We start from the raw sequence: 11,647 nt of genomic DNA on the forward strand, positions 1-11,647 counted from the left end.
TCACAAAACTCATGCTGCCATTCTATTGTAAATGGAGCTACCACGTTATTTACCTGTGATTTTTATTCTTAATACATTCATACTAGCTCGGTGTCCTATTTTAAATACATCCTTTTATAGGAACTCCATAGCTGGGAGCAAATTAGGGGAATATATGTAAGTTCTCCAATCTTTCTAGTGTTTATTCCATTTACCAGATACCTGGAAACCCTGGTGGTAGGGTGGTTAAGTGCTACGGCTGCCAACCAAAAGGTCAGCAGTTCAAATCTACCAGGCGCTCCTTGGAAATTCTATGGGGCAGTTCTACTCTGTCTTATAGGGTTGCTATGAGTCAGTATTGACTCAAAGGCAATGGGTTTAGGTTTTATTGTTTGTTTGTTTTTTAGTTTTTACTATGCTGTGTGCTGGGTGGGTACGCTGTTGTGTCAACTTTGACTCATGGTGACACCATGTGTGTCAGAGTAGAATAGTGCTTCATAGGGTTTTTTTTTTTTAATTTTTATTAAGCTTCAAGTGAACATTTACCATTCCAATCAGTCTGTCACATGTAGGTTTACATACATCTTACTCCCTTCTCCCACTTGCTCTCCCCCTATTGAGTCAGCCCTTACAGTCTCTCGTTTCATGCCAATTTTGCCATCTTCCCTCTCTCTCTATCTTCCCATCCCCCCTCCAGTCAAGAGTTGCCTACACACTCTCCAGTGTCCACCTGATTTAATTAGCTCACTCTTCATCAGCATCTCTCTCCCCCGCCACTGACCAGTCCTTTTGATGCCTGATGATTTGTCTTCGGGGATGGTTCCTGTCCTGTGCCATCAGAAGTTCTGGGGAGCATTGTCTCTGGGATTCCTCTAGTCGCAATCATACCATTAGGTGTGGTCTTTTAGTGAGAATTTGGGGTCTGTATCCCATTGGTCTCTTGCTCCCTCAGGAGTTGGCTTCATAGGGTTTTCAATGATGGATTTACAGAAGTAGATTACCAGGTCTTGTTTCTGAGGCATCTCTGGATGAACTTGAACCACTAACCTTTCGATTAGTAGCCAGGCAGTTAACCATTTACACCACTAATAAATTTCATAGAAATTAGATCTTCTAGGGACACAAAAACGTTTCACTGCGTGCTCTCGCCCACACTGAGATGAAGCGTTTGTATTGAGTTTAAGTGTGTTCTCTTGAGAAGACTATGTTGTCTCTGGATGGGGGTTAGGGTGTTGTACCATGGCTATTAGAGACTAATAAGTATTCTTATTTAGTTACCACCTAAGACTCATCAGGGAAATATAAAAATGTAGATAGCTTTGCCATAATAAGATTATTACACCTTTGTGACATCAGCAGTTTAATTCATAGAAACTTCAATACTCATTTATTTTTGTAATTGAAAATATTTATTTCAATGCTCATTTGATTGGGATTATTTTGATATGAAGAATAAGAATATTCCCATCCTGATTCAATGCAAGAAAACCATAAAGCTTATCACTTCTAGGCAGGAAGCACAGCGCTTGGGTTTCACACACCGTTTTGGATTTTCATGATACTAAGAAAAAGAAATACAAACGCTGGGATGATGCAATTGCGCTATCCACCACAGCCCTGGGACTCAAGTGGTGGCACCATAATACAACTTGCAAATACACAAATGCTCACTACATCAAGGAAGTCAAAACACTTAGCAAACAAATCTTTCCTCTGCCAAAGTAAGTAGCATTCGTTTATAGAACAAGCTTTTTGATGAATGAGAAAATATCTGTGCCTCTATGGTTTGTCTCTCTATTTTGAATGATGTAATAACAAAATACATTACACAAGTGTGGTATTTAACTCAGTGCATAGGACACAGTACCAACAGTTTAATAAGACTCAGGGTTTTCATAGTAAAGAAAGCATCTTATGCAGTTTTATTTATTAATAACTTATGTAAATCAAAGTATATCTGCTTATTAACTATTTTTTATTTTTCAAATACCTTAATTGATTTAGGAAACCCTGGTGGCTTAGTGGTTAAGTGCTACAGCTGCTAACCAAAGGCTTGGCAGTTCGAATCTGCCAGGCGCTCCTTGGAAACTCTATGGGGCAGTTCTACTCTGTCCTATAGGGTCGCTATGAGTCGGAATCCACTCGGCTGCAGTGAGTTTGGTTTTGATTTGGTTAGTACCTTCATGAATGCTCTAGCCACGCCTTTGTTGCGAAGTCTGTAGATCAGGAGGTTGAACGTAGGGGTGAGAATGGTGTAGAACGCTGACATCATCTTTCTTGAGTTGGGGACCCATTAGAAGTGGGCAGCATATATATATGAACATTGCTGGTCCATAATACATCCCGACAACAATAAGGTGTGAAGTACAAATTTTGAAAGTTTTGTGCCAGTCCTCCTGAGAGCTCATTGGAATGACAGCCATAGTTACAAAAGAGTAGGAGACAATGACGAGTAATAAAAGGAAGAGAAACATTAATACACAACAGATAAGAACAAATGTTTCAAAAGTCAAAGTATCAGTGTACAAGAGACTTAGAAGTGCAGACACATCACAGCATCACAGAAGAACTGGGTGTTTCTCGGGAGCCACAATATAAGAAGGATAAAATAGATGATACATCAACAATTCCATCAAGGGAGGCAAGGATCCAGGAAGAGGCAGCCATAAGTTCACAAATTTTCTGGCTCATGAGATTGGGGTATTGAAGAGAATAGCAAATGGCAACATAGAGGTCATAGGCCGTGACAGCCATAAGAAGCATTTGGCACCCGAAAGGGACATATAGAAGAATATCTGGGCTTCATAGTCTGCTACTGAAATAGAATTCCAGCCAGACAAGTACCGTTGTTGTAGACCATTTTGGGTACAGTGGTGCAGATCAGCATGAGGTCCATGAGGGAGGGTCGGCTGAGGAGGAAGTACATGGGGGTGTGGAGCTAGGTATTCAGGTAGATGAGGAGAACCATGGTAGTGTTCCTCAAGAGGGCCGCTGCGAAGATGCCCAAAACCAGAAAGAAGAGGAAGATATGAGTGGGTATGTGATGGAAGATTCCCAATAGGATGAAGTCAGGGCTAAACGTCCGATTCCTCCATTCCATGATGAGTATTTTATCAAGAACCATAAAACATTAAAAATTTAACATTTGGTGAGTTATTTATTTGTTATGTACTCTAGCATGGTACTCTTGTAAGCCAGCGTACATGATACAGCCAGAACTGTGTAAAAGAATGAGCAAAGACTTTACAGGCCATTAGCATTAATCATGCTCAATGTGTATTCTACAAACTTGCATATCCTCTGACAAGTGATTTCTGTGTGCTTCATTTTACTTGCTTTATAAAACAGGATAAACTTTTTAATTGATTTATTGTGATTATTAAATGAAATATCAAAAGTAAATCACAGCCTCTGGGACAGAGCATCTGAATCCTCCAGGAACATATAACCCAGTATTAGATATGATTATATTTATAAATGTGTTATGTATCAGTATGGAACATATTCTATAACAGAGCAATAAAGCATTTTGAATGTCACTGCCTGCATAGTAAAGTAAAATAGCTATAACTAATAATTTGTTATTTCCAAAAGATAGTGACTACGGATTTATGTTTTTTTTTTTTTTTTTGTACAAATAAATAAATGAACTTAGAGAGTAATCAGGGCTACTAGTTATAGAATTATATGAGCATTAAATTCAGAATAATTGTTAAATAATCATGAGTAACGAATGGGTCATTAATAGGTGGTTTAATAGTAGATGGGAAAGTAAAAAACAAAATTATCTTTTATGTCTCCGTTTGAGGATGGCTGTACCTTGAAATTTCTTTCATACAAACACACACACACACACACACACAAATGAAGAAACTTCGAGAAGGTCTAGGAAGACACACACATTTCATACCCTGTGCTTCTGCCAAATTCCCTAAATCAGCACCAAATTGGAAAAAAAAAAAAAAATGTGTTGGTTTATTTCTATCAGTGTAAGAGTGAGTCAAGGCCAGCTTTTAGTGGTCAGGGAAAAACAGAATTATTTTATGAAAGGTTAGACGAAAGCAAACTGAACTAAAACCAAAATCCAAACCCACTGCCATCGAGTCGATTCCGACTCATAGAGAGTCCATAAGACAGAGTAGAACTGCTCCATAGAGTTTCCCAGTAGCACGTGGCGGATTTGAACTGCTGACTTCTGTGGTTAGTAGTTGTAGCACTACGCCACCAAGCCTTCAGGACCGAGCTGGGACAGCTTTTTCCTTTGTTGAAACACCAACGAGGGGGAACTCAGGTAACCACATGCCACAATTTATTTTGTCGTTAAAGAAAGGGTGTTCTCTCCCTCTGACCACCAATGACTCAACCAAACTGTGACCAAAGATTGGGCAGGTTTCCGGTTTTTACTTGCAAACGGTGTTGAAGTGAAGTTCAAAAGGTCTCGGCATATATGTGGCCCCTTCCAGAGACATTTTTCAGGCAAAGAGATAGCACATTTTTAAACCTCCCTATTCTTACACCTCTTTCTGTTTTTTTTCATCCCTACCTAGAGGAGGATTTACCCTGGAGCCAATGAAGCTTCAGTGCCTTAGGGACCATTACAAGGAACTAGCAGTTCTCTACTCAAAATTTTGTATTCTTTTTTCTTGAAGACGTGAATGAGCTTCAAGTCCACCTGAAATTGGACCTGCCATTGCCCCGTCCCTCTCTTGGCAGAATGCCCATGCAAATCTTTCATTTCAGAGGTTCTCTGCTTATTCTGCTTTGTAGTCGGGCTGCGGCAGGTGACCCGCCATTCCACTTTAGGCATTAGATGCAAAAAATATCTTTCCTGTTTTTTCTTACTCTCTTTTTCCTCTGGAGACTGCAAACCCATTCTGAATTGCCCCTCTCTCAAAAATTTGTGGAGAAATTAATGATTTGAGTGTGTGGTTTGCAGGAGAAGACTAAAGGGGCCTGCAATGTACTCCGGTTTGTATATACTTGAAACTAGTTTTGGAAACTGATGAAAAAAATCCACAACTAATTACCCTTTTAATTTTTGTAGAAGTCTACACTGGGTTTTAAGACCAGGGCCCCGATAATAATAATACATTTATCTGCAGCCTAATGGCACCTCAATTTTACTATAATACTTTATTCTTAATAAAATTAATTGTGCAGATAATTGCAATAAAATATACAAATGAAGACCACTCTTAATAAAATTAATTCATTCTGCCAAACTGTTCCCACACTCAGGGGATTATTTTGGAAACAGCCAAAAGTTAATATCCCTACTTAGTAATGATATCATGAGTTGGCATGAATTTTATTTTTCGGAGATCTCTTTGATCCCAAATGCACCACCATGTTTTCTGATGTGAGGTCCTGGCTCATCTGAAATACGCTTTGCTCTTCAAGTCACCCAACATTTCAGTTCATCCCCTCTTTATTTATCTTCTTGAATGCTATAAATAGCAACTACAACTGCTACGTAATTACTACTAGCATTACTACTACAAATGCTTCTGTTAAGACTACTACTATCGCTAATATTTCCAGAATCTGTCTCGCTATGTATGTGTAAAAATCACAGTGCCTTTTTGAATATCACCTTTTCGTCTTTAGAAAATTGTTCATAATACATAACGAACTTTACTTAAATCATTAAGAAGTTATAAAGATTTTAAATATCATATTTCATCATATTATGAGGAATTACATAGTTAAATGAAATAGACTTGGGCAGACCAGGAAGAGCCAAACTATGGGACCCAGATATACCTCTTAGGGGGTTAAGTGATTCATCATGGATCAATCTCAGGTTATGGGTAGAAGTCCTCTCAGAAAAGAAAGGTCATACATATGGAAAGTAGGGTGACAACAGGTAACACAAAAAGCATTGGTATGGGGGATTTTGACAACAAAGTGATAGGCATTACTGGGAAATTCCTCAGGGAACCTATATAACACATTTGGCTAACAACCCAGAATGAGCTTCAGGGAAATTTTCAGCAGCCTATAATTTTATCCATTCAACAAAGCTAGCATTCAGGGTCTATATTCTAATCAGAGGGGGTGGGGAGGTAAGTCCTAAGAAACACAAGACTTCAGACACATGAGGACAAGACAGCATACCAATGACTGGGGTTATTTTATAGAGAATATTTTACAAAGTATTTTATATTTTATTCTAAGCTGTAAAGCTGAAATCTATTAATTTTAGGGAATTACATTCATGCTAAAACAAGCAGCACTAGTGCCATGACTGAGCTGCATAAAATTATTGAAGCGGATCATCTAATACCTCTATAAAAAGCTAGGATAGGTGTGGTAGAGATTCTCCATAAATGGCCAGCAGCAATCAGAAGATCTGAATTCAAATTCCAGCTGTGGTACTTATTAGTTATGTAAATCATTGCAGGACAATTAAACTCTTTGTGGCTCAGTTGCCACAGGAAAATGGGACTGATGATACCTACCTCCATAAAGTATTGTGGGAAAAGTGGACAGTAAATAGCTAACAATTACTGAGCACTTACTATGTCCCAGATACTCATCTAAAAGCTTCATATGTAAGACTCATTTAATATTTATAACCACTTCACCAGATTAAAACCCAGACTCATTTAACATTTGTAACCACTTCACCAGATTAAGTGCAATTATTTACCCCTATTTGAGAGATAGAGGGTCTGGTGCACAGATGTTAAGAGCTACTGCTGCTAAACAAAATGTCAACAGTTTGAATCCACCAACAGCTCCTTGGAAACCCCATAGGGCAGTTCTACTCTGTTGTATAGGGTCACTGAGTCAGAATATATTCTACGGCAAGGGGTTTCAGGTTTTTTTTTAAGAGATAAGGAGCCTTGTTGGCACAGTGATTAAGTTTGAAGCTGTTAACTGAAAGGTCAGTGGTTCAACCCACCAGCTGCTCCATGGTAGATAAATGTGGCAGTCTGCTTCTGAACCCTATGAGACAGTTCTACTCTGTCCTGTAGGGTCGCTATGAGTCAGAATCTGCTCAGTGGCAACAGATTTGTTGTTTATTTTTATTTTTTCAAGAGATGAGGAAATGAAGACACCAAGTGAACAAGAAATCTGTGCTTGTAAGGCCACACAGCTAATGAGCAGCAGAGCTAGAATTACAACCTCACCATCCTGGTCCTAAGTCCGCACTCTGAATCACAAAACTATACTGGCACCTTAATATAAGCATTGTTAGTTCTCTTTTTGCTTTCCTTATGTTTACACTTTAAATAGTTTTGCAGATTTCAAAGGGCCATATCATTTATTCCTGTAATAGCCCTATAAGATGAACATAACTGAATATGAATAACTACACTACAAAGGGAAAGACTTTAGACATGACATCCAAGATTGGCATTTGTACCCCATGTGCTTCAATATATGGTCTCTATGATGTTCAGGTACCACACCTCACAAACACTCTAAATAATGGAGATAATAGGGTTTAATCTATGTTCCGAAGTAATATTTCAGGAATAATACTGATAATTTGCACATAATTCACATGTTGCAATACTTCTTATGTTCAAATAGTGTCCATTAATGCATTTTAACTGGGTTGCATTCACTTTACATCGGGATATCTATGGTATGGCATGGTATGGTCACTTGAAGAGGGGAGTGCCACTGAGCAGTTTCTACTAACCCAATAGGGCCCAATGTACTTCCTCAATAGTGGCAGACACAGAGGCATTGAGGGGGGCACTTGGGGGCCCCAGACATGCTCAGAATGACATTCCTAGGTGCCACAAATATAAATGGGCCTGACTGAGGCAGCCAAACAAGAGAGGTAAGACGTTTCTGCTGATGCCTCAACACTATCAATGTCTATTCATCTTGAAATTGGGGGAGTGAAGGGAGCGCATGTTAGCGATTACACTCCATGCCCTTTACCCTCCCTGCTGGCCTGCAGGGGTGCAATGTCAGTGCTTGCCATAAGGGCTGTTTTCCATAGATACGCCTCTGCTTTCCATACAGAGGTAATTATCCACCCCCACTGAGTTACACCTGGGGTTTTAACACTTAACAAATGTTCAGTGAAAGCTGGACAATGAATAAGGAAGTCCGAAGAAGAGTTGATGCATTTGAATTATGGTGTCGGCAAAGAATATTGAATATACCATAGACTGCCAGAAAAACAAATAAATCAGTCTTGAAAGAAGTATAGCCAGAATGCTTCTTAGAAGGGAGGGTGGCGAGACTTGTCTCATGTACCTGGGATGTGTTATGAGAAGGGACCAGTCCCTGGAGAAGGGCATCATGCTTGGTAAAGTAGAGGGCTAGAGAAAAAGAGGAAGACCCTCAACGAGATGGTTTGACACAGTGGCTGCAACAATGGGCTCAAACATAGCAAGAGTTACAAGGATGGCGCAGGACTGGGCTGTGTTTGTTCTTTGTACATTGGGTTGCTATGAGTCAGAACCAACTCCGCGGCACCTAACAACAAATGTTAAGTGTGTGTTCTCAAAAGGCTTTCCTGGGATGTAATAAAAATCGAGTACGATGCCCGTGGTAGAAAGCAAATTGTTTCTCTTTGTGTATTATTTATTTCAAGTGGAGGATTTGCAAATTCCTGTCTGAGGAAAGTCTTTTAAACTTTTTTGAGCATATTATGTTAATGGCGCCATCAATGAAAGCCTCCGTCTATCTCAGAGAAGAGCCAATGTTAAAAAGTGAGTATTTAATTTCTGTTGTTACTTCCTTCCCATTTCTATCATCTCCCAATTCATGAATTTCTATGTTTTACTATTTTTGGGGGGGGGGGGAATAGGAAAGGAATGGGGCTAAAACTGAAACTATAGAGAGGAACCCAATTAAATCACTTCAATCTAAATTTTCTGGGAAACAGCCAGAAATTCCATTAAAAAAAAAATTTGCTAAACCAGCTATTTCTTATACATTTGTAGTCAACTCATTCAAAGGCAGAGCTGAACTTGTTACCTCAAAGTGACAGGATACTTGTCCACAAAGCAGTTGCCAGTAGGGCCATTCTGCAACTCTTCCCATAATTCATAATTTAATTTCAGGAAGACAGGTGTTTAAAACCTAGCCACAAAATAATGGAGATAAATTTTTTTTTTACATTTTCTTTATTACTTCCAAAAAAACAAACCAAACCCGTTGCTGTCTAGTGGATTCCAACTCATAGTGACTCTATAGGACAGAGTAGAACTGCCCCATAGGGTTTCCAAGGAGAGGCTGGTGGATTCAAACTATAAACATTTTGTGTAGCAGCCATAGCTCTTAACCACTATGCCACCAAGGCTCAGGGCTTTATCACTTAAAAATGTAAGATTTTAAAAATGCAAGATTTTTAAGTGATAAATCTACACATAGGTATTTTCTGCTCTTCTGTACAAAGCACTGAATTGTGTTCAGGAGGTAGAAAGATGAATGAAAGTCCCTAATAGCCAAGCCCATAAAATTGCAGGAAGACCTAAGGCAATAATTATATAATCAAACACACACTATTTTGAATATTCCGTGAGAAGTAAAAAAAATGTATTATTTTGGGACTAATTCTCTAGGGTTAAAACGGCAATTAATGTAAGAACTTTGTCATGGCCAAATCACCAGCACTCAGCTGCATATAGTGCAAACAATAAAAGTTTAAAAATTGAGATAATGAGTTAATAAATTAATGCATATATGGATGGGTAGATGGTGAATAAATTATTTCCTCCAGTTCTTTATCAGGTGAATATGTTCATTCGACAGCAATATACGAACAGTGACATTTCAGTGATCCAACAGCCCTGAAAGGAGGTTGTCATTCCTTGTTTATCTTAGGTGAAAGGTTCTCAGTCTTTCATATTCAACAGGGTCAAAACATTACACTCACTTCTCATTTATTGACATGGTTATGTTCCAAAGACCAGGTCATTAGTGAAAATGAGTGTTATGCAAAAATGGAGAATTACCACAACACGTCACCCCCTCACCTATGCTGTGAACGTCCTGCTGGGCCCCTGCTTAGGTCACCGGCCAGGGCCACTTCTCCTCCCCCATGTTGCCTCAGTAGAGCTCAGCCCCCACCTTTGTTTGCAGGGGAGGGCTGTCCAATCTTCTAGAGCCAGGGCGGCCCAAGCGCCACCCCATTCCCCATCTCTGGGGTCCCCTCCCTCTCCTACCCTCATCGTATTTTCAGGATAGGTGGCCCTGGCCCATCCCCCAAACGGCCCTTGGTGGCTTTGTCAGGGGGAGAGAGAGGGGGCCCCCGTCTGTGGGAGGGAGGGCCTGGGTGCGACCCCATTGGTAGCCCAACTGGCCCCTCGCTGAAGCATCCCTCGGCTCTCACTGGACCCCTCTACTCCATCCAACCCCTTGTCGCCATGAAAGTCAACGATCCAGAGCTTCCTTCCAGACTCTGACTGCCAGGCCCGGCCTCTGCCCTTGATTTTAAACTATAGCTGCCACTGGCCACCCACCTGCTGAGCTCACCCCCGCCGGGGGTAGCCTGTGCCCACCCAGGAGGGGACGTTGGGGAAGCCTAAGGGGCTGCACAGATGCCTGCACCTGATGTGGGGTCCCGCGGCTTGGGCACCCAAATGCCCTATCTCAGGGCTCATTCTGACCACTCCCCGGCCCGCTCTGCCGCCCCTCGGGGCTAGGAATGACAGCCAGACCCGAGTCCCGCTTCCTCTCCGGCCCCGAGGGAGGCCCACCTTCAGGACACCGGCCTCCGCTGCCCCGGCCTCAGCCTCCTGTGGGCATCCAGGACCGGCCAGGCAGAGTCCCATCCCTGCCTGCCCCACTCCAGCCCCCCGCCCTCAACCTTCACTCTGCCTGGCACACTGGCAGCTTGGGGAGGCTGTGTCCCCTCTCCCCTCCTGGGTAGTGAAATACTAATAGGAGCTTCCTTTCTACGTGCAGATGGGTCCAGATCAGGGACCTGGGCATTCATTACTACCACACATGCATTCTTAATGTGCACAATAGTTGGATAGTAGATTTTTTACTATTGTCATAAATGCAAACTGTCGGATAAGGAGATGGCCGATAAGTGAGGAGTAGGTCTATTTAGCAACACATTTGATCCAGCAAATTGAGTTACAATAAAAAAGTGAATTTTTTTCATATATTGTTTCTTCAAATAAAAGCACACCATAATTTTAATTTGCAATTAAAATTAACTGCTAAATAGTTCATGTACCTTTGAGTAATGAGGAATTCTAATTATTTTTCTTAAAAATAAGTAATATTTTGAGTGTATGCTTTATTTGTGTTAATAAATATTAAATATGTGAGGTAGGGTCACTGCATATCTGAAGTCCAGAGAATTTATGTCCAATTGCCCAGAGTTATTTGGGAAGTAAGTGGCTGACTTGAGATCCACATCATATTTCTTCTAAGACCATGATGTTCCAATAACTGTAAGTAGAAAGTGGTAATCCTCAAGTTGTTTGTTGTTGTTAGTTGCCATTGAGTTGATTCTGACTCATGGTGACCCCACGTGTGCAGAATAGCGCTGCTCCATGGGGTTTTCAAGGTTGTGACCTTTTGGAATCAGATTGCCAGGCCTGTCTTCTGAGGCACCTCTGGGTGGATTTGAACTGCCAGCCTTCCAGCTAGTAGTCAAGTGCTTAACGTTTTGTGCCACTTGGGATGTTTAGTGAGCATAAATCAAAAGATTTGTAGCTAAAATATCTAATGACTTCAG

The 11,647-nt window shown here is 40.7% G+C and overlaps 1 pseudogene; it reads right to left on the reverse strand.

Annotated features, from left to right (window-relative positions):
• Window positions 1-1,453: 1,453 nt before the first annotated feature.
• LOC126060747 (olfactory receptor 2M3-like) lies at window positions 1,454-3,079 on the reverse strand (annotated as a pseudogene).
• Between the last annotated feature and the right edge of the window lie 8,568 nt (window positions 3,080-11,647).

This window comes from Elephas maximus, chromosome 1 (genome assembly GCF_024166365.1).
Source record: "Elephas maximus indicus isolate mEleMax1 chromosome 1, mEleMax1 primary haplotype, whole genome shotgun sequence".
In the NCBI taxonomy this organism is placed as follows: domain Eukaryota; kingdom Metazoa; phylum Chordata; class Mammalia; order Proboscidea; family Elephantidae; genus Elephas; species Elephas maximus.